The sequence below is a fragment of the Mauremys reevesii genome, linkage group 1 (genome assembly GCF_016161935.1).
Source record: "Mauremys reevesii isolate NIE-2019 linkage group 1, ASM1616193v1, whole genome shotgun sequence".
NCBI classification, from domain to species: domain Eukaryota; kingdom Metazoa; phylum Chordata; order Testudines; family Geoemydidae; genus Mauremys; species Mauremys reevesii.
The window spans coordinates 205,889,555-205,911,732 of record NC_052623.1 but is presented as its reverse complement, the minus strand read 5'-3'; the positions used below and the strand labels follow the sequence as shown (position 1 = coordinate 205,911,732).

The 22,178-nt window shown below is 42.5% G+C and overlaps 1 protein-coding gene across 10 annotated transcripts in view; it reads left to right on the top strand.

Annotated features, from left to right (window-relative positions):
- The first annotated feature begins 1,535 nt into the window (after positions 1–1,535).
- ZBTB20 (zinc finger and BTB domain containing 20) overlaps positions 1,536–22,178 on the top strand; it is a 646,879-nt gene continuing 626,236 nt past the window's right edge. For 7 of the 10 annotated variants that reach the window (XM_039497067.1, XM_039497069.1, XM_039497046.1 and 4 more), the window contains exon 1: positions 1,536–1,886. The gene's annotated coding sequence lies outside the window, so the exon portion shown is untranslated. Of the gene's footprint in view, positions 1,903–6,606; positions 6,672–22,178 lie in introns of all 10 variants that reach the window. The other 3 variants (XM_039497053.1, XM_039497063.1, XM_039497052.1) reach the window with 2 other exon arrangements.

The following is a 22,178-nucleotide window of genomic DNA, read 5'->3' as shown; positions in this document are numbered from 1 at the left end:
ACAGGGGGGGCTAGGAAACAGGCTGGAGCTGAGAATCTCCTAAATTCTTTCCCTAGTGATGTCACTGGAATGCTCTGTGTCCTTGGGCTAGTGACTTCTCTACTGTATGCCTCAGTTTCCCCAGTTGAAAAATTGAGATATTTTCCTGACACACAAGTTGGCATGAGGTTTAATAAGCATTTGTGAAAGGCTACATAGATGGTAATATTATAAAATGAGTGCAGGTTTGCAAACCAACTTCTGTAAAGTTTCCTTCACACTTGGTTCCTTGGTTGCACAACAGAAAATGTAATAAAATAACAGATGAGTTCATAGCTTCAGCCCTTGCATGTCACTCATCCCGTCTTTAGGAAGGAAACGATTGTGGGTCCCTCCCTCCCACACCCATGGGCCTGACTGCTTGCACTCCCCCCAAGGCAGAGGTCCCCAACACGGTGCCCATGGGCACCATGGCGCCCACGTCCTGGCCCCCGGGAGAGCACCCGCCGAAATGCTGCTGTGGCATTTCGGCGGAGACGCCTCTCGATGACGTCGCTTCTCGACGGCAAGCGACGTCATCGAGAGGCGTCGCTGCCGAAATGCGACGGCATTTCAGCGGGTGCTCCACCGCCACAGTGGTCCTTCGGCTGGTGCCCGCCAGCCAAAAAGGTTGGGCACCACTGCCCCAAGGCATCCCTCTTACCCACCAATTAACAGTGGGGATAATCTTTTCCTCTCACTTTTTATGTGGGGACATTGGGCCTGACTGTCCTCTCGCTCACTTCAGTTATACACAGGTCGAACATGGTTCAATACATCCAGCGGACCGCTCTTTCCATGCAAGGTGGAACACTGTGGTCTCACATACCCTGTCTCTGCCCCTGCCAGGGGCACTACTGCCCTAGTCTCCCCTATGCAAGGGGTACTATGACCCCACTCTCCCGCCATCTGCCCTACTCTCCCCTCCTCTGCCTCGGCAAGGGGCACGATCGTGCCCTCTCCCCCCAGGCCTGGGCATTATTGCCCGCCCCCCTGCACGTCCCCCCCCCCCAGCATTTCTCTTGCTCCCCGCTCAGCCCTGGTGCAGCCCTGACCTTCCCCCCTTTGCAGGCTGGACCTGTTCCAAATCCCCCCCCCAGTGTTGGCGATGGTACAGGCTGTCTCTCCACTCCCGCTCAGCTGGGAATGGTGCATTCCACATCCCTCCCTGGCACAGACACTGATTAACTGCCGCCGGTGCCAGGCAGAGGGTTAAGGGAAGGGGGGAAGGGATGATTGGCCGGCCGCATGCCAAGACCTGAGCGGCGGCTCTCTCCTTATTGGCCAGCACGGTTGTCGGCCACACCCCTTCTCCCTCTCCCATTGGTAGTCGTCGCTGTGAGGCCCCGCCCTGCCCCCCCTCCTCTCCGGGGTCATTTAAGTTTATGAAGAAAATAAATAAATAAATAAAATGGGAAATAGAAATGCGTAGAAAGGGGAGGATTCGCAACCTACCTTGCTGTGTTGGGCGGGGTGTCTTGGGTAGCCAATCACCACCCAAGCGCCGGGGAAACTGACAACAAAACTAATCCAATCAACACCCTGCCATCGCGAAAGTGGACTTTATCTTTCGGATCTCTACCAATGACAGACGAACTTCACTTGATGAACAAGTGGCTGGACCAATCGCCTGGGCGCATAGCGGACTTGAGAGCACCGCTATACCAATAAAGAACCAACATCCAGAGGCGGGCGGGAAGGGAAAGAGTGCGTGCTTGTGGGCGGGGCCCGTTAGGGAGTAGCGTGGCTCTGAGCCAATCGGCAGATGGGTATCCGGGGCAACAGGCCAATGAGGGGGCCGGCTAGGCGGCGGCGGCTGTATGTGAAAGTGTGGAGCGGCTGCGGAGGGAAGAGAGAAGATGAGAGAGGTACCGCGCTTCCGGGGTCAGCCGAGGGTTAGGGGGCGGGGCCGGCAGGTTCCTCGCCCCGCCCATTGGGGGTACCTGTGGGGTGGGGACTGAGGGGAAGGGGAAGGGGAGGGGTTCTGGGGGGCAGGCGGCGCCCCCGAGCTTGCCGGGCTGCGCGCGCTCACTCGAGCCGTTGCTGAGGTGCCCCGGCGGGGCTCGCGACTTCCCGCGCCGCGAGGGAGGGGGGCGCCCGCTGCGCTGGAGCGGTGACCCTCGGCCGGGCTCTCGGGGCCGAGCAGCGGCTCCCCCGGGTCGGGCGGGGTCCGAGCAGCGGCTCCGCGGGGCGAACTTTGAGCAAAAGAAAAGTTCTGCCGGAGGCGCGTCCGGAGCGCGGGTCCCGCCCTGGGGTTCAAATCCCGCTGGAAACCGTTAAACCCCCGCTACGTGCCCCACTTATCTCCGCCCCCCGCCCCGGCGATTGCAGCTCCAGCGCGGTGTCCCCGGCCGGGCGCGGCAGGGAAACGCTCCCGTCCCGCCGGGAACGCGCCCTCGCCACTGCCGCTTTTCAGCGCTAAAACTTCTGTCGCTCCCGGGGGCGTTTCACCCCCCCCCCCCCCGGAGGACTCAAGTTGTAGCGCTGGAAGTGGCGGTGTGGACACAGCCGGCAGCTCTCCTGCCTTCCGCGCTTTGGACCCCGCCGGGGCTGGGGTGAGGAACCCGCCTCTGTCTCCCGCCGCGCGGTGCGCACCCTGCCCTGGGGACCGAGCATCGCCCCGCGCCGATGAGCAACCGCCGCCGCAGTCAGCCCGCTCCATCCGCTCAGTCCCTGCCTCCAGCCCGCCCCGCTCCCTGCCTGCACTGTCCTGCCGCTCCCCCCGGTGCCAATAGCTAACGATTATAACTAGGGCTGAAAATAACTGTAGAAGGGGGGGAATGGCTCATGTGAAGAGAAGGCAATGTGGGGTTTGAATTGTCCAGGTGAAACTCAAGTGTTGAATTTAAGATACTACCTTGACTCTGAAAAATGTCTTCGTGCAGGTATCTTTCTATTGCCAAGTCTGAGCTTGTCCCACTCATGTCACCAGGTGCTTGGAACTTTTTCTTTTTTGTGCCTGACAAAATAACACCTTTATCTCCTGCTCTACAAAATAATTTCCTTTTTTGCTTTGTTACATAGCAGTTAGGTACCATGTTTTATAAAAGGGTGGTAAATTTATTATAAAGTAAATGAAAAAAGAGCAGCTTGGTTGCTCAGGAGGGGTAAGGTGGAGCTCTATAACACAAATTATATCTGTTTTGGATTTCACCCTTCAGACTAGTGGAGAAAATGTGCACTTTGATCCTATGGCAGGGGGACAGCCCTTAGGACAGTTCATGGAGCAGTTTTGACATTAGTTTTCAAGAAAGTCAGTCATTTGCAATTCCAGGGCTAAGCATCTGCAGATGCAAAGTTCACAGGGCCTCCTATCCCAGATTCCTGCAGTTCCCTCAATAGAAGTTAAATGAAAGGGCTACTGCCATTTACTTCTCCACCGCTAAAAAAAGAAAAGTGATGTAACTGGTTGTCAAAGAGAAAAGATTGAAACAATGATGCCCTGTGGATAGGCGATGCCTGTTGATACTGGTAGGGAGAAAATCCACTTTTGGGTGTTTGGATAAATACAGCATCAGGACCGACATATATTTTCACTTTGAAATTGGATTGTTTTTTTGAAAACATTATAAATGGTTATTCCAGTGTTTTCTAAATTATTGAAATTATTTTAAAGTTCCAAAGCTAACAAAGGAGAAATAGTGAAATGTTAGTTCTGTTCTCAGCTGGTGATAAGGAGATATCAGTTACATGATTTAGAGCAGGGGTAGGCAACCTATGGCAACACAAGCTGATTTTCAGTGGCATTCGGTCCTGGCCACCGGTCTGGGGGGCTCTGCATTTTAATTTAATTTTAAATGAAGCTTCTTAAACATTTTAAAAAACTTATTTACTTTACATACAACAATAGTTTAGTTATATATTATAGACTTATAGAAAGATACCTTCTAAAAATCCTTCTAGAATCCCATCCCATTCTCTAAATAAGTTCAGAATCTTGAGGATATGCACAATCTTGTAAAATTAAGTTGGCCCCTGTGTTAAACAGCATAACAATAATAACTGCAATAAAACAAATAAAAGAATATCAATCTGGTAAAATGAACCAAGCCTGCTTGAAGCCAAGTTCTGAGATCGAAGTAATTATTATAGGAGAAAAACATCTTTATATTCTAGAAATGTGATTATTTATGATTATACAGCAGACAATCCTGAAATTTGCACATTTCAGTGGGTCTTTCTGGAATGCATTTTTATATACAAATCATATCTTTGAAATTAAGAGGATAATAATAACACTGCTCTTCTACAGCATCTTACATCTGTGGAGCTCAGTGTGCTTTGCAAGCATTAATAAATTAAGCCAAAAACCAGCTCTGTGTGGTAAGAAAGTAGTATTATCCCCTTCTTATGAATAGGGAAACTCTGAGGCATGAGGAGGTTAATGGCTTGAATGTCTTTAATAATAACTCCGGATGCTCAGAACTAGAGCTGGTTGGGAATTTTCTATCAGAATATATTTTCTGATAGAAAATGCCCTTTTTGCTAAATTCAATTTTTCTGTGGGAAACTGTCAGTTTTGCCAGAATACTTCAGTTTTCTAAGGGGAGAATCATGGCTGGCTGCTGGAGGGCTTTTGTCACTTATACTTTCTGCCTTCAGAGAGAATGTGAAATTGACAAGAGCCTTCGAGGAAAAATTCCGTTTCAGTTCTGATGAAATTTTTTAAGGTTTTTACTTTGCCCCAACTTGGGATGAAATTTTTTCTGAACTTTAAAATGTTCCATGTGGGACAGAAATTCTGTTTTCCTGCCAGCTTTACTCAGTATCTTTGAATACTGAGAATCAGAGCCTCAGATGGTGCAAATTAATGTAGCTCCACTGAGCTTAATCTCTTGAAAATCTAACCCTAACTCATTAGTAACTTGCCCAAAGTCATACAGCGAGTGAGTTGCAGAGCTAGGACTTGAACCCAGAGCTCTCAGCTCCCAAATCTGTTAGAACAATTATACCACAAACTCTTTTTTCTGCATATAAACATTATATCTTGAAGTTTAGTACAGAACATTATATTCTTCCTCGACAAGTTTGAGTAATGAGATCCAGAATTCATGAGACTCCCTGATTGTAATTTTTCTAAAAATTCACGTTCTCAAAATCTTTTGAATTGTGGTCTTACTAGAAAAGATAGTAAACACATTGTAATTAATGTACATAGAACACTGACTTAAGTGTGAGAAAGAGAGAGAGAAGCCTGAAAAACAGCTTTTGTTATTTAAACCTTTCTTTCAAAGTACAAAAGCATTTGATTGGCATTCCACTGATTTAATAGTCCATTTGTAATGTGGGAAGAACATTACAGAAGATTTGAGCATTATTTTAAATCTAATCATTTAATCTGTAGGTGTAAAAATCCCAGATTTCTTACAGAAGAAAACTTTCTGATGGAATGTATGAGAGAATTTGTGATTTAATATCTAGACAGTTGCCAAAGTTTTGGATATTTCACACCTTTCCAAAAATTAGTGCATGGCCCTCAAATGAGTCCTAACCCAGGTTCCTAATAATACAGTAAAATTAAGTGGCCAGCTAGAATGTCATGGTTTCCATTACTTAATTGTGACACAAGGGCATCCTGCTCTAAAATCACAGGTCTCTGCCACTTAAGCTAAAAGAGAATCTTTAGCTGTTAGCGGTAGAGGTCCTATGACACAGAGTTGAACTATTCAGAATCAATCCAGCAGAGGGCAGTGACATATATACCTACAAGCCAATTCATTATACTATTTTACTTTTACATACATTTGTCATCTGTACATGCAAAAAGTCACCTTGCAAAGGTGAAAATTATTTCTGTATTACAGATGGAGATGTCACAGGGGCAAGAAAAAGATTCTCCTTCCCCTCCCCCCATATAATCCAGACAAGAGCCACTGTAATTGATTAAAGGAAAAGAGCATAGGACTTCATAAAGTCCATTGGGACTCCTCTAAACCCATCTAATTTTCCTTGGAGGGACTTAAATATTAAAGTGATGGGTGCTATAGAAGATCCTAAATTAGGTGAAGATACTTGGCCAGAGTTACACAGCAAATCAGTGGAGGAGCTGGGGACAGAATCGCTGCATCCAAGACCACAACTCTACCTCTTGGCTTCATTGTTTTGGGTGTTCCCTCCATCCCAACTCAACTCAACATAAACCTCAGTCTGGTCTTGATTTGGATATACAGCAGAAATGTAATAATTCAAACTAATAACTCGGAGAGCCATTTGTGGAATTATTTATTTTGCAAATTAATAACAATGAAGAAACAGATAAAAAAATCAAGTATACTCTATCATACAATATTCTTTGTTCACTTGTTTAAAATAATGGTGTTATTTTCATTATCTGTAATAATTTAATTTAGGAAATACTCTGTGTATTTTGTATAAGAAAGTCTTATGAGACCTCAGTATAACACTGTCTTTGCTATTAAATCTTTAATGAAAAGTGGGGTGTCAGGTCTTCTGTATGGAGTTATCTGGTTGGGATTAAGAATTAATAATAATCCATAGCACCCATCATATAAATACAGCATTTTTATAGTATTCTCCAGTTGTTAAACCACAGCCCTTGTTTTCAGTAGTTCTGGGTTATTTTCCTAGCTCTTCTGCAAGCTTACTTGATTTCAGTGGGACTGCTTGAATAGGGACAGGAAATCTCAACACAGGTAGGATTTTAAAGCCGTAGGTGTAACCTCTTTTGTGTCCAAGTTATTCCATTTGTAAAATGGGGATAATACTTTACCCACCTGCTAGTATGGGGATGGGATTTGTGAGGCCTAATTCATTATTGTTTGTAAATACTTAGGAATCTTGATATGGAAGATGTTGTAAAAGAGAAGTGCTATTTTAATGTCTTCACAGCACTCAACAGATATTAACTAATCCAGATTCAGATGTAATTACATACTTTGTAAAATACGTTTTTTCTAACCTTATTATTGCCCTGGGCTGTGGATGGCTTGAATGATTGCACCTGAATTAAATGTCTGTTGAATTAGCTGTTATAGAAAGAGTGTACATATCATTACAGGTTCGATAGTAATGGGAGGCTGACATGGGTGACTTCATGATTACAGTAAGGTAACCAGTCCAGACTTGCTGAAGACCCTTGACGCAGAGTAGCAATGAAGCACCATCAAAACAAAATTAGCTCCTTGTAATTTTCATGAGGAAAATATGTTGGGGCTAAACGTTGGGAGTTTTCAACCCAAACTAAAAATTGGTTAGTAGAGGTGGGATTTTCAAAAGCACCCAAATGACTTGTGAATACTTATGGCACATTTGAAAATTCCACTTTATATGGTCTGTTGCATGAATGAAATCCAATGAAACCTGATTTATGCAGTTCAGAATGTGGACTCCCGGGGGAGGTACGTTAGTAGTCTTGTACTGTACTCTTACTTCACTTGGAACTACAGATGACTGAGAGATGAGACCAATCAGGAAAGATGGGAGAGAGAATATTACCCTTTGCAATATAAGTTTTTTCAGAGAAACAGACATGACGCAAGTCTTACTTTTTATCTAGGTACAAGAGGAACAATTCCTTATGTCCTCCCTGCTTTGTTTTAAAATAGAAGTGCCTTAGTACAGATCATTAATACTCCATGTTCCATGATAAATATACTTAAAGGGTTCACGGATCAGGGTTAGGTTGCTGTCTGGGGATTTGGGAGACCCGAGTTCAGTTTCTGGCTCTGTCACAGGCTTTTTCTGTGACTTTGGACACATCACTTAGTCTCTCTATTCCCTATCTGTAAAATGGATATAACAGTATCTTCTTATTGCATAGGTGTTTGAGGATAAATATATTTAAGATTGTGAGGTGCTCAGATATTATGAGGCTTGTATAAGTACCTTAGATAGAAGGCATTTCATGGATCTTCTGACTTGACACTAGAGGCCAAATTCTGGCTGTAACTTTGTTGACTTTGGTGGAGTTAGTCCACATTACACCAGAGAGCAGAATGTGGCCCTAAAGATTAAATTAATCTCTGGAGTAAATTAATGACATCAGTGGAGTTATATATGGGATACATTTGGTTTTAGGATTTTTACAAGAGATACTATGCTGTGTGAGAACTTTGACCACGTACCAAGTGAGCTAGACCAAAAAAATTTAGGCTGTGTACACACTACATCTTAGGGTTGGTATAAATTATGTCAGTCGGGTATGATTAAGTCACCCCTCGAGCGATGTAAGTTACATTGACCTAAGCGCTGGTGTGGATAGCGCTGTATCGGCGGGAGAGCTTCTCGTGCTGGCATAGCTACTGCCACTCATGGGGGATGGAGTAATTAAGTCAATGGGAGAGCTGTCCTGTCGCCTTAGAGCATCTGCAGTAGCAATGCTACAGCGGTGCAGCTGCGCAGCTGTAAGCTCTGAAGTGTAGCCATAGCCTTAGTAAAATAGTCCAAAGTTTTCCTTGAATTGTACTGCTACACAATTTACTGTTGTAAGTTTATGTGTATTGAAGCTAGCAACTCTGTCTCTTGAGCAGTCTATCGAAGGACTAGATAAGGGTATCAACACGGCCCTGTCCTAATGTAAAAGGAATACAAAACGGTTTGGTTTTGCTGTCTTGTAGTACTTGAAAATGCACGTCTCACACCCACTGGTAATTAAACAAATGACTTAAACTCCCACACAACCTCTTCCCCACCCATTCTGAGTTTTGGACAGCTAGTGCTTTTGGCTTAAAAAGGTCAAACACTCAAAGCTTGCGTGGCAAACCACACTCAGAGCTGTATGTAAAAATAAAAACACAGGGATCCATTTTACATGTACAGTGTTCAAATATTAATCTTCACAAACTCCCTGGGAGAGACATACTGTAGTGTTATCCTCCTTTTACAAAGAATTAAAAGATCAATCAAGAAAGCCCTAACATTTCAAAAGTTGCTGTTAATTTAGGATGCCTCTGTTTCTGGGTACACACCTTGAGACACTTCGAGGCTGATTTTTACAGGTACTGAGCATGTACTTGTCCATTTGAAGTCACTTGAAATTGTGGGTATTCAGCACCTCTATAATCAGCCCAAGCTGTTTTATGTTGGACACAAAAATAGATGCCCCCAAAGCTAGTGGACACTTTTTGACCATAGTGAGACAGTAGCAGAGTCCATTGAAATACACTGGGAGAGCCTTTAAAGTTCCTGGTTCCCAGTCAATTATTTGGACCACTAGGTCAGGTTGTCACTTAAATATTCTTAAGTATAGTAAGGTGTAGTGTGAGATTGAAATAGCATCCCTATTTAAGAAGATCAGCCTCTTCTTGTTTTGTTTAGTTGGCAAATGATTTCCCACTCTATCTTGCCAAAAAGCTCTCCTAAACTAGTGCATTTCAGTGGAATTTAAACGTACGTCCCTACTTCTGTCCTAATCAGACCTGGCCCCTCTTCTACCATCATAGCATATGAATAACTTCCATTGAAGTCCATACAAGTTATTCATATCATATGGCTGGAAATCAGGATTGCCTATTTATAGCATTCAAATGTTGGCAAGTGTGAGACTAGTGAGAAACTTTAGTCTCACACATATAAATTAGTTTGTTTAGAAGAGTCTTACATGCAGCAATAGCCCTTTTAACTGGGCCATTAGAATCACTGGTACTGTTCAGTGGCTGTCTTCTTGTTTAGATCTGTCAGGCTGCTGTGTAATAAAGGAGGCCCTGATATTGCTGATTGCAACGATATACTTAGCTATGGCAGCCTTAGCTATTATTTATAGCAGTGCTAATTATATCAATAGAAATAGCAATATTAATACTGTTAAGTGTCAGAATCCATGCTTGACAGCATGAAATAAACACAGCCACAGTGAAACAAAGCAGCCAGCTCCTCTCCATTGTTAGTTCACCAATATACACTTCAGGGAAAATATACACCCAGTTTAATTGCTCAGAGACTCATAATTTCAGCTGATCTCACTAGATCTCTAGCATTTCTAGTTGAAAATTCATAAGATTATTTGTTCCCATGAGATTTATCCTGCATCCAAAGTCAATCCAGAAAATTCAAACTGGGATCAAAGCCACAGGAATGGATTCTGTTTGAAAGCAGCCAAACCACCTATGCCAGAAACTCAAAGCTTTGAATTCAAAGCTCTGATTCTAACCCAAATAATTTTTAATCTGAATTTTCCCATTTTCATGTTGACTAACTCATTAGTGAAAACTCACCAAGATTTCAACACCCACTGTTGCCATGAACATTATAACCAGCCCTAATCGGCATCTTTTAAAGGGCACAAATCACATTACCAAAAAATAAACAAAATTAAAAGAAAACAAGAGCATATTGAGACTCATTTTCTGGCTGCTTTTTTAACATTTAAAATGTGCTTGATTTTCTGTCATAGCTCTTGTTACTTCTGCCCACCTCTTGTGACAGTATTTTAGACTGGCTTCCCACAGGAGCTTACAAATCAAGCAGGTTAATGTCTTCATTAAAACTGAATAGCAGTTTACTTTGGGAAAAAACATATTTAATATTTCAAGATATTGAACACTAAACTACTATTAAGCTTTAACTAATGCATTTACTTTGCTGACACTTACTCTCCGATGGGACATGTAGCTCAAGTTAATGTCACTAGAAGTGATGTTTAGGGCTTCAGGAGAGAGTGTTTCCAACCCACTCTAGACGATTTTACTTCACTTTCGTCTTGCTGTACTTGAGAAAAAGTTTTAAATAAGTGATTCCAGCAACTTGCAATTTCTACTTTGGAAATGCACTGAGTATTAATTTCCCCTTTGCAGTCTTAAATAACCTTTCAGTTGCCCTAGATATATGTGGTCTATGCGACAAAGAAGGTGGAAATCTAGTGGCCTTTGGACATGTATGGAATGTCGTCTCACTTCTTCTGCTTTCCAAGTAAAGTATAAAGGTGCCTGACAGGAAAGGTTTGGAGCTGTGTCACCGGAGATTGCAGACCTAGCTTACGGTCTGAGTGCTTTGAGGGAGGGTTGGTCAGGGCCAGCTGTAAACTAAATGGTGCCCCAAATGAGGAGCATCTTTAGCTCCCCCCCCCCTCCGTTTATTTCCCATCAGATTTGCTCCTGGATGCAAACTAGATTGCAATTGAGCTTTTTCCTTCCTAGACTGAGCTCCTGAAGGCTTTTTCTGGGACATCTTTTATTTTTTACAGGGGAAAACAGATAGTATTCAGGAGAGTAAAAGTCTATTTTCCACAGACTCGGGAAGTCATCAAATGTTATGTGTTAAGCATGGTAAAAGAAGTAACAGTATGTCTTTTATACTGTTGTGTAGATAGGGGTTTGATTGATATCTCTGGCATCTCATTAAATATGTCCTTTATTAGTCACTACTTATACTCTTCAAGTCTTAAAACAGAAGTAAGCTTTCACAATTACACAATAAAATAAGGTTCACAATATTGCAGCTGGGCTCTCACTTCACTTCAGTTCATTCTTATATCTCACTGACTGACTGGCGATACCCCACCCCTTATATGCCTGCGAGGGCATGTCTGACAACGTTTTAGGAGGTTTGAGGAAAAAGTAGTTCTCAGAAAGTCTAAAAGGTTCCATGAGATTCTACAAAGGTCCAGAAGGTTAGTGAAAAATGAATCCACATACCGAATACCTGAAACATGTTACTTCAAATATTCTATTTTCCCTTTTGTCACTAGCAGCAAAAACAGCACCTGAGCCTGGTGCCCTCCAAGCCCGGCACCACAGCTTGAGTCGCCTGCCCCTAAATCCAGCCCTGGTTGGTTACTAGTGCAAAAGCGCAGAGATATGGCAAAGTCTGAATCAGTGCAACAACTGGCAGATTCAACACGGACCATCCTCACTGCAGGGTATTTTCCTATAAGATTCCTGCTCTTTCCAGGAATCACTTGTAATAGTGCCATTTGGGGCACAGGGACATGAGCATTGGGAATTGGATTTGTTTGGGTTTTTTTGTTCACGTCACGTTGGAAATCGCATGCGTTTAATTTGCTTTATCAATTTTTTTTGACCTCTGGGATTTGGCAATCCAGCCGTTTACCTATTTGTTATCAGACCCATGTGAAACTGTGCTGCGTCATTGGTTCTGAATCCAACCATAGCAGCTTCTCAGTGGCAGATGCAGTTGTACAACATTCCTCGACTGGCAAATTCAGACCAATCCACCTTGGTATCAACTCAGCTTCTGCTAATTTATCTAGAATTAAAATAATTTTATAGTTCTGCTCAAAGGGAATACTAACATTTTGTCGTGAATTAATGAAATTTCTATCATTGGACTATAACAACCACAGAATTTCTTTGACATCTCTTTAAACCCCATGATCGGGTGATATGTGAGTAAGTTTCCCCAAGGAATTAAGAACTTTCCTGAATTATTTATATAACGTGCAGGAATTCTGGTCATGTGTTGCATACTAGGTTGATTGTGTAGAGATTACAAGATGAGTGAAGAAGAAGGAAATAGTGGATGTGCCTAGTAGATAGCGATATGAATTAGCCTGTTATATGGACTGGATGAAATAAATACCTGGTATAATTCCACTGAAACCAGTGGAGTTATATCAGGGACAAAACTGGCCCACGGAGCTCAGGCTCCTGGTTATATTCTTGAAAGATCTCACTGGGGAAAGTGAATTGCTCATGATTATTAATCCATTATCGAGACTTTCACTTCTACGGCATCGATAGACACTTGGCCTAACTTGGTAGTAAGTGACCAAAAGCCATCATCATTCGATAGCTGCTTAGTAATCCAGTTCCTTAAGTCCACATTCAAAGCTCCATCTCTCTCATCATAATTGGCTGTAATTGGTTACTGGTACTAGGCTAAAGGGTAATTAGTGAGTGGGCATGGAACATGAATTGTTTTTTATCACTAGACATGGTCCCTCCAGATTTGGATTCAGTAGAGTTGAGAGAATAGTGTGCAGTGAATAACTGCATTCCAATAATTCTGTCTGTCATTCCATTTGCAGACTAAATGAGAGCAAATTGTGATATCCTTGAATTTATTCATTATGCACTTTGTTCAATGTATTTTCTCTTTGACTTCATCGATGGATCACACACAATTCACCTGTGAGAATTTGACACTATGTTATTTGAAAATAAATTTGTGCTTAGTTGTGATTGCTCAGATAAGTAGCATGGTATTGTTTCTGTTCCCTGAATGGTTGAGTGCATTACTACTAGTAGAGCAAATGCATCTGCAGACTTACCATTTATTTTTTGTAAATGCCCAGGCATATGACTCTGAAATTCACATTCTGTGAACACTTGCTCCAGTAAAACTCAATCTCTTGAATGTTCACAAAATGCAGATATGAAAGGTACAACAAGGCCAAAATTAATGCATTTAGAAATCAGAGTGATTGGGTCAGGGGTCAGTAGGGTAGTGTCTCATTTGGGGTGCCATGTGAGCGAAGTTTACTCTGCTGATGCCTGTGCTGAACCTGCCTTCTGGATGAATAAAATATTTTGTTATATAGGGCTGTTAATCTGGCAATTTTTAGCAGCACCAAATTACTGGCAGCTAGGGTGACCAGATGTCCCAATTTTATAGGGACAGTCCCGATTACTGGGGCTTTATCTTATATAGACTCCTATTACCCCCCCACCTCCGTCCTGATTTTTCACATTTGCTGTCTGGTCACCCTACGGGCATTATAACCAGGGCTTTAAGAAATCAGTTTTAATCAATGCTCTCCAGACCCCTATACTAGTATTAACATTATTTATTATTTGTATTACAGTAGCACCTTGAGGTCTCAACTGAGACCAGGGCCTCATTGCAGTAGGTGCTGTACATATGTTAGTAAGAGACAGTCCATGCCCCAAAGAGTTTATAGAGTCTAAATAGTCAAGACAGGCAAAAATGATGGGAAAAAGAAGTAAGTATTATTATCCCCATGGTATAAATAGGGAACTGAGGCACAGTGAGATTCAGTGACTTGCTCAGGATCATGTGGGGGAGGGGGAAAGGAGATTTTCAAAAGCACCTATCTCCCGTTAGGTGTCCAACTCCCACATTCACTGAAACTGCCATTTGTACCTTTGAAAATTTCCCCAGAGATTCAGTTGCAGAGCCAAAAATTGAATCCTGATCTCCTCGAACCCCCACAAGACCATTCTTCCTCTACTTTAAATACTTTTCAACTGATAAAAACAGTTTGAACAGTGTCTGTAAAGAGTTTACTTTTATGCAGGCCCTCCTAAACAAAAGCAAAATGATGGACTGCAGAAATAAATTAACCAGTGATCACAATAAAGAAAATCATAATCTTGTTATGGAAACCAGAATTCGTCTGTAAATACTGTCATCTTATTACACTACTGAACAAAAATCCACCTTGTAAAATGTTGGTACATTGCAGAACTGTAGAAATAAAAAATGATCTGCTTGAATATTTAAATCTCTCTTTTAAACAGACTTTAAATGCAAAACTAAAAATTGTTATACAGCACCAACTTCTCCCCCTGTATTTCTGCAAACACTATTTATACCTGGGTTGCGTTTGTTTTTGGGAAGAGAATAAAATTTATGCTCTCATGAAGTTCCCATCTCTGTCTCCCCAAATAGTAACAACACTTAGCACTTTTCCTCTTCAAAAATCTGTACACATGTTAACTAATCCTCATGGCTCTTTCCATTTTACAGTTAAGGAAACAGAGGCAGATATAGAGGTTTTCTGAGGTCACAGAAGCTGTCAGAGTCAGATTACATCTCTGGAGTGACGTGTGCTCAGGCCACTCCAGCATCTCCCCTAATAATATTTTACAAGCATGAGCCATCTGTGTGTGTATGATGAGATCAGAAGCAAGGAAGTATGTGGTTGCCAAGAGAATTTTAGTAAGCAGTGAACATAGTTGTAGGACAAAAAAAAAAAGAAATCCCACAGCATTAATAAATCGAGTTAATAGAAATCTGCACTTTAAACTTTTCTTGGATGATCTTAGATTTTTTTTTTCTGCCCTTGTAACATTTTAGGGGGTCATTTTTCCTTCTGCAAACATAATTGTCACTGATGGTAATGGGGTTTTCATGCAAGTATTGAAGGCAGAATAGATTCCAAAACCAGTAGTCAATCAGTTTGCAAAAGGGAAAAATAATACTGCTTTTTCTGAATCTCTTCATTTACTTAGCTTAACGACAGCCAAACTTTCTGACTTAGTTGCTTCACATTGATCACAAAGTTAGGCTTCGGGTGCAGGACTGCTAATACATTGGCCCTAATACTGCTCACATTGAACTCAACAATAACATTCCCATTATCTTCAGTGACAAGAAGACCAGGTCCATCTTGCTGTCTTAGATCATTTTATTGGCATGCATATTATAGTCCTTTGTCATACACAATTTTTGGCTAAAATAATTAGGGCCATCCTTATTCAGTCCCTACTCAGAGATTCAGTCCTTATTCAGTCCTTACTTATTGATTGATGTCAGTGTGGAGAGTTTTGCTTTTAGTAAGAAGATTGCTGGATCAGGCCCTAAAATAATAAGGCTCCAGTGTTTCCAATTTCTACCAGACCTGAGTCCTATCTTTTTTTATTCATTAACCTATGACAACAAGTGGTACATATGGCTGTAAGCGATAACAGTCTGTGATGCTTTCCTACTGCAGAGTCGCAGAAAACTGCATGTGAACAGTTTTAGAAGAGAGACTTTCTGAGCCACAGTTCAAGGGTTGAAGAGCTACATGTTTGTCACCCCTATAGAATCTGAGTAAATTTCCAAGATTAGAATGGGGGTAAAGGGAGGGGCAAGGCAAAAATAGGTTCAGCATGTAACCCCTAAAGTGTCTGATACCATTGGCAAAAATTCCATGAACCTCAATAGGAGCTTCACCTGTGTAAGAAAAATAGGATTGGGTTAAAGAGTTAGTTGGAATTGCATAAAATAGCTTTAAACATGTGAGGATATAACATAAAAATACACTGGGGCTTCACACTTCCTTTGAGCACCGGAGAAAACCTAAAGATCCATGTAAAGATAAGCAGATTTAAAACAACATTTTCTTCCTCTCTTTTTCTCTTGAGTTTTGCATCATTCTTTAGGTAATTAGGGTCAAGTTTTTCCATATAGTTTTGACCCAGCCTTTATTTTGCATGACTCAGATTTCACTCCCAAGTTTTTGTGAATACCATTTTGAGGGTCCTATTTATGTATTTTTAACATGATCAAAATTTCAGGATTTGTGCACATGATTTATATTTTTTCACTCAAATGAATGCTGTATGCTCATGCACATAAGAATTTTGGAACATACAGAAATGGCCTACAACAGAAACTGGTTAGGCAAACTCAGAGATTATATATTGCGGGCCAAATTTTTACATATACAATCCCAGTGTTGACACTCCTCACGAATTCATTGAGTAATGCAGTTTTTCTCCCTGCTGGAACTAGTCTTGCCATGATATGAGAAGTTCCAGACCTGACACAATTTCCAGCTCTGCTCTCTTTGATTGGCTGCCTTCCCCAGTTGTCCAGCTAATGGGGAAGAGCAGCCAATCAGGGCTGCTGTGGGAGGTAAGCACAGCTCTCCCCAAATTTCTCAGAAATTTAGAAGAGATTTTGGGAAGGGGAGAGGGAGCAGTGCCATGATTCACACAGGATAGGGACGGGAGAGGAGGGAGTAGAAAGAACTCAGGAGCTCAGGGCAGTTCTGCTTCCTCCCTTCTTGTGAAAAATGGGTCAGTCTGGGCTCTGCCCCTCCCCTCTCTCTCCCTGTAATACTAGACTGCAAAGGGAACAAAATCAAGTAGTTAGACTGTTGGGGTTTGGGGAGAAGCTGGCAGCTCTGCTCCATCAGGCAGCTGCGAGAGCTCCTGCAGCAGGGCCAGAATCGCCTCACTCTGTACAGCTGGAAGAGTTGGCAACTGTAATGGTCACACATACGTATTTAGGGGTGGCAGGAGGAGCTCAATAATCAAAAGACAGACAAAAAACACAGTACAACCCTTAAAAGTAATCTGATGATTTTGGGGGCAATCTCCTAATTTTTGAGCCTTTGGGAGCACTGCAATTCCCTCTCATTACTGGAGAGAATTTCACATCTGCTTAAATGTTTGTGAGTATGTCATTCTCTAGTGGCTGCATCCCACAACATATATAACCTCTAATCCTGTTATTGGTCCAGGCCATGTACCACCCCCCCCCAAATGGGGGCACAGAGGGAGAAAATCTCCAGAGAATCCCCTTACTGAGATCTCCCCAGTATCCTGTTGTCCCTCCTGCCCCAAAGAAAAGACTGTGGAACCTGCTCCCAAACATAGAGGATCTAGGGGGTTTTGCAGGAGGCTAGACCCATGAATATGTGGAAGCTCTGTACTTCCACACTGGTGCAAGTCCTTTCCTCTTTCCTCTGCTACCTGTGGGCCCCTTCATTGTGCCTCTCCTCAGACATCCCAGGGGAGGCTCCATAGAAAAATTAATAACTGGAGTTGTATGGTATTTTGTGGGGAATCGCCATAAAGCCAGAGAGGGGGCTGTGTGTGCCCTCCTAATCCCAGCTCTGCCTCTGGCCTTCCCATTCCTCACCTAGCCCTCCCACTCTCCTCTTTCCTCTGCATGGTTCTTGGACCCCACACATTTCTGAGGGAATGGTGCTGTGGAGGTGGCTGACTCCCCCCTTCTGTGTGGGAATGGGAGAGCCAAGTGAGCAGGGTCTAGGTAGGCCATTAATTTGGTTTTAAGACGGACAGTCCTGCTATTCTAAGGTTTGTTTGGTATTGGATGGGGGACACCATTTTGAAGAGTGTGCAGCCCCGCCTCCAGCAGCGTAACTTGTCACCCACCATGCATGTAAGGTCACGCTCGTGGAGGCGCGGTCATGCAGGCGGGGTGGGCCCATGCTGTTCCTGGAAGTACTGGAATGTCTGGTATTCTGGGGATGCATCAGTGGCCACTGAGTAAGGTCCCCTCCACTGATGGATTTCAGGGCACAATCTGGAACATTTCTTATGTCTTTATGCTACTATTTACTTTTGAGTACCCAAAACATTGTGAAGTATTTCATAGAAATAAATAACTGCAAAGGGTGGGATTTTTCGAAAGGGCTTAACATTGGCCCAGTTCTGCTCCTGTTGAAACCAATGGGAATTTTACTCCTTTGGGAATGGATTTAGGCCAGTGCTGAGCATTTTTAAGAATTCAACCCATAGTCTGTGACCCTAGGGATTTACTTTTTAAAGAGACCATTTGATTGATTGGTTAATAGTAAAGTTGACTAATGAAGATAATTCTTTAGCTCAAGTAGCAGAACTCTGTGACTTTGGAACTGAAAGTCCTGGGCTTTTTGTTTTTTGTAACCATGGAGTTCTATTAGTGTTTCTGTCAATTTGTTTTATTAGAAAACACAATTTATTTGACTGTGGTATGCTACCTAAAATTGTTATAATTTGTTTCTTTATTTCCATAAACATTGCTGGGTTTATTTGGAAGAGTGATTACTTTGAAAAAGTTGCACCAAGTAATCCTAAAAATATATTGGTTATCTACAATATCAAATTTTCTCTTTTAAGCTGTGTATAAAATTTTTCTAAAACACCAGTTAAAAAAAGAAAGACATCAAAATCTATTTTCAGCCTGGCATATCAGACCACACACACTTAGTACGGAGGAGTGGGTTGTTATTTTGGGCAGAATTATGGAACTTATGTGAAGCTTTTTATACAATGTTAGGTCAGAGCAGATTAAAGTTTATTTCAAACTCAGCATATTTGACCTCAAGCATCATAAGAGTCATGTAGAATTGGCCCATGCAATTACATTCCTACAGCGAATGCCATAATAATTATTAATTTCTTTCATAACTCTCTTCATAATTAATATGGGTTTCATTGTGGACACTGATATTCTCTTTTTGATTATCTCTACCATTTAGATTGGGACTAGTAAAACTGTGCCTCTTTTTAGTCTGATGACCAGACATTTATTTTCTTTGGCTAGCTCTCATCATTTGTGAACTGTACTGGGGATATTGACTGTCATGGAAATTGCAGGTGTTTTAGTGCTTGTTTCACACAAAAGCAGGGTCATATTTTAGCACCTGAGAATAATAGTGCTTTGATCTTCTCTGGCATCTTTCATATGAAGATCTGAGTGCTTTATGAGCATTAATTAATGAAGTCATACAGCATCTCTGTGAAATAGGGAAATATCCCCCTTGTACTGTTAAATAAACTGAGACTTAAAGAGGTTATGTGAATTGCCCAAGGTCACACGGTAAGTTAATGTCAGGAATAAATCCCAGATCTCCTGATTCCCTGTCTTGTATTCTAACTACTAGGGCCTTCTCCCTCCTTGCATGATAATTTTTGATGTGGGATAGTTGCATCTGGCAGAAGATGCTTTTAAAAAGGTTATAGTAACAGGCGATATTTTATCTGCCTAAACAAATATGGACCTTTCATGTTACTTTTGAGTTCATTTAAAAAAAAACCTGTTTTCAGTATTGTAGCACATTACAATTTGTATCCAGTAAAATGTTAGAGGGTATCAGAATTTGTTTTGAAAAGAAAGCTGAGATTGTCACGTACCTGCAGGGCTCCAGGAAACGGGGCTTTAAGAAAAAAAACACTGAATATTATACAATAAAATTGTGAGAGTTGGCAATGTTGGAGGAAAACAACCACAAACAAGTTTTGCAATTTATAGTATTGTGCATTTTATAATATTTCTGCAACAGGTAAGCTTCCTCCTGAGACAGTTCTATATTTTAATAATAAGAATCTACTGTATAATTCAGTTGGGCTCACTGTGGACGCAAGCACACCCTGGGAGAAAATTGCTTTTGACTGCACAGAAGTTGCTGCAACCTGGCCCTCACCCTTACTATAAACATCGAGGCTGGATTCCAGCGAAAACTCAAGACCGGTACCACTTTCATCAATCTGTCAGCGGCATGTGACACAGTCTGGAAGGATGGTCTGCTACTGAAACTGGCCAAAGTGATCTTCTGTATGCTTGGCAGCTGAAGGATGCACATATACGTTGGAGGTAAAACCAGCAAGCTGCACACTTTGAATAGTGGAGTAACACAGGGCTCTGTACTTACTCCAACACTCTTCAATGTATACATGAGCAATATGCCTGAAATGATAGCACAGAAGTTTGTGTATGCTGATGATTTGACACTCACAACTCAGGCCTGTAGCCTTAAAGAACTTGAAGTGACTCTTATTTCTGACCCTAAAATCATAGAGGAGTACTTCCAAAAGTGTCAGCTGAGACCAAATCCAAGCAAATCAGTAGTCTCTATTTTCCACCTTGACAACAGAATTGCACAAATCACTGTCGATTTTTGTGGTGAAAGGGTGCATTATGACCCAAAGCCAACATATCTCGATGTCATCTTTGACCACAGACTGACCTTTCATGACCATCTCCAAGAAAGCCTCTAAAGCAAAGTCTTGAATCAACATAATTCAGAAGCTAGCAGGGACAAGCCGGGGATGCTGTGAACATTGTTCTTGGCCCTGTATACTCTTTGTACAGTCACATAAACTGGAGTGGACAAGAAGCTGCCATACCCAACTTGTGGATAGACAGCTGAATCAGACCATGCAAATATCACAGGAACTTTAAAATCAATACCTCTACCATGGCTTTCTGTATTAGCAAACATTGACTATCCAGCTATCTAGTGAGATATAGCCACAGTACGAGAACTTAAAAGCGCTGATGACTACCCAGAACTTCCCATGTGGAAGGTTATGGATAACATACCCCAACAACGCCTGAAATCTCAAAAACCACAATGGACCACATGTGACTGCCTCATGTCTCTGGATCCAGCCAGAGAATGGCAGAGTGTCTGGACTTCATCTACTGTTCCAAACAAGCACACTATTACTGACACAACAAGCCACCCCCTACCCCCGCGGGTTTTGACCTGCCACAAAGACTTTGGACCACATTGAACCATGGAATTTGCAGCTATGTGATGCACAAATAGAAAATCAAAGATCCTCTTTGTGTGACTGCGATGAGAACATCCAAACGTCGAACACATCATAAAGCAGTGCCCCAGATATATATTCAAAGGTGAATTGGATGATATCCAGAATGTCACAGAGGGGGCCTTGAAATGGCTTATGGACCTACACATGCATCTACAGAATGTTGCTCTGCAGATGCCATGCATACGTGTTGGAGAGAATACAATATTAAGACAAAATTCTCATGTGATCCCATCCATCAGAGATCTCAGGCATGTATTATTTACACTAGCCTAAATAATCTTGGTGCCCCATTTTGAAAGGTCCTGAGCACTGCCTGAGGAGCTGTGCCCCTTCTGCTGCCACTGATTTCACTGGGAGTTGAGACAATTCAGTCCCTCTCAGGGAGGTGCCCAGCATCTTGTAGGTTCAAGCTCCTAGAGACAAACTAGGACAGAAGAATTCTAGCTATAATTCTAGCTTTTTAGATAAATTCAGCCATCATACAATCAGGGCCGCCCAGAGGGGGGGGCAAGACGGAGCGGGACCCACCGCCGAAGTGCAGCCCGGTATTCGGCGGCTGGGGACCCTTCCGTTCCGGGACCCGCCGCCGAAGTGCCCCGAAGACCCGCGGCGGGGCCCCCCTCCGCCGAATTACCGCTGAAGACCGGGCTGCGCTTCGGCGGCGGGTCCCGCTTCGGTGGTAATTCGGTGGCGGGGGGTCCCCACCGCGGGTCTTCGGGGCACTTCGGCGGCGGGTCCCGGAACGGAAGGGCCCCCTGCCACCGAAGACCCCGGGCCCCCGGAATCCTCTGGGCGGCCCTGCATACAATTGCCAAATCCATGAGTAGGCAATACTGTGGATTTAACAGGCAGCAAATATATCATATTGTTAATACTTGGAGTACAAAATCTCCCATGTTGGGGAGACTAAGTGCAGGCAAGGACATAGTAGACTTTTCAAAAGTCCCCCATGTACTGAGATGCCTTACAGTCCGTCTGTGAGTGGCCTAGCAAACACCACATGTGAAATATAAATATGGAGAGACTTAAAAGTGGAATGAGATTCCACCCCTTTGAGTTAATTTTATAGTATGCCACATCCAAGGGTTGAGTGTGTGTTGGATCTAATGCTAGTTGAATTGTGTGGCAGTTAGTAAATTCAGTATGCACTGGAGACACAACAGGACCCAAGAGGAGACATGAGAAAGGAGAATAATATGGTGGAAATATTTCAGTGATTTTTTT